Source organism: Jatropha curcas, chromosome 11 (assembly GCF_041381405.1).
Source record: "Jatropha curcas cultivar XTBG-Jc1 chromosome 11, XTBG_Jcur_1.0, whole genome shotgun sequence".
Taxonomy (NCBI): Eukaryota; Viridiplantae; Streptophyta; class Magnoliopsida; order Malpighiales; family Euphorbiaceae; genus Jatropha; species Jatropha curcas.
The window spans coordinates 11,538,951-11,540,609 of record NC_143161.1 but is presented as its reverse complement, the minus strand read 5'-3'; the positions used below and the strand labels follow the sequence as shown (position 1 = coordinate 11,540,609).

Here is a 1,659-nt window from a genome sequence, read left to right as displayed (position 1 = left end):
TTATTGTTATTTCTTATAGGACTAAAATGTTCTTATATATATATTTCATTATATGATAGCATTTACAATGAGTAGTAATATTTTCCATCGAGATTCATTGTTCGTGATTGTTGGTTTAATGCTTCTTGAGTTTATTTAAATGTACAGATGCAATTGAATGATTCAGTAATTATATGTGATATTCCAATTATATTTTATATTCAGTTTCATTACGTTATTAATAAAATGTTGCGATGATGATTTCATGATAATGTATCTCAAATTCAACATGTCTTCCTTTAACCCACTTACCACCATTCTTACCCAAAATAAGCTAGAGTTTATTTTAATTGGAAGAGGAACCTAGAAATTATACTTACTACTAAGGAATATAATTTTATGCTTACTGAGGTGTGTCAAGAGAAACCTATAGATGGTGCCTCTGAGGAGGAAGCTAAACCATACAAAAGGTGGATTAAGGCTGATGAGATGACGCAGTGTTACATTCCAGCATCCATGTCGAATGTATTGCAACATCAGCATCAGTCCATGGAAACAGTCTATGGTATCTTTGAAAGTCTTAAGCAGATATTTGGAGATCAGGCTTGGGCAGCTAAACAGACTGCCATGCAAGTTCTGCTGACTGCTAAGATGGTTGAGGGGTCTCCATTTAGGGATCATGTTTTGAGAATGATTAGTGTTTTGAATGAACTAGAGATCCTAGGTGCTGAGATTGATAAGGAATCACAGTTGAGATGGTTCTGCAGACACTGCCTAACAGTTTTCAACATGTTCGCCTTAATTACAATATGCATCATTTGGATTTCTCCTTAGCAAAATTGTTGAATGAGTTGTAGGCTACAAAAACTATTCTGAAACTATCTTCCCAAGCTGTTGTGCTTGATACTGAAAAAGGTTCTACTTTTTGCCATAAAAGGGTTCAAAAAAAGAAAAAGATTTAGAAGCCTAAACCGAGAACAACTATTGTAGTTATTGGTGCTAGGGTTACTAAGCCTAAGCCTAAGGACAAGTGTTTCCACGGCAAGCAAACGGGACACTGGAAGCAACAATCTCCAACTTATTTAGCTAAGCAGAAAATACAAGGTAAGTCTTCTTTTCATTTACCGGTAGTTGAAACATGTTTGGGGGTATTGTCTACACTTCAATGGTGTGTAGACTCAAGAACCACTAATCATATTTGCAATTCTTTGCAGGGTTTCAAGTAACGCGTTAGCAAAGTGAAGGGGAGGTTAGCATCTTCCTGGGAGATGGAACTGAAGTTGCAATTTCAGCTATAGGAGACATTTGTCTTAGTTTTGGAAATAATAAGACCTTAGTTTTAAAGGATGTTCTTTATGTACCTTTCACTAAAAGGAATTTAATTCCTGTTTCATGTTTAGGAAAGAATGTATATTCAATTTGCTTTAATGAATTTGATGATTCAGTATCTTGTGATGAGACTATTGTCATTAAATTTAGAAAATAATTTATCTGTTTTGGTACATTGATAGATGGTCTTTATATTCTAAGAGTTATTCCTGAACTATAATTGAATCGTAAACTACATAAACATAGATAATCTACCACATAAGAGAGAACGTCCTATTGAAATAAGTATGACATATTTTTAGCACTTAAAACTTGGTTATATTAATTATGGAGCTAAGTCTCTTTAAGATT

The 1,659-nt window shown here is 33.8% G+C and overlaps 1 pseudogene; it reads left to right on the top strand.

Annotated features, from left to right (window-relative positions):
* The first annotated feature begins 268 nt into the window (after window positions 1-268).
* Window positions 269-941, top strand: LOC105648022 (uncharacterized; annotated as a pseudogene).
* The last annotated feature ends 718 nt before the right edge of the window (window positions 942-1,659 follow it).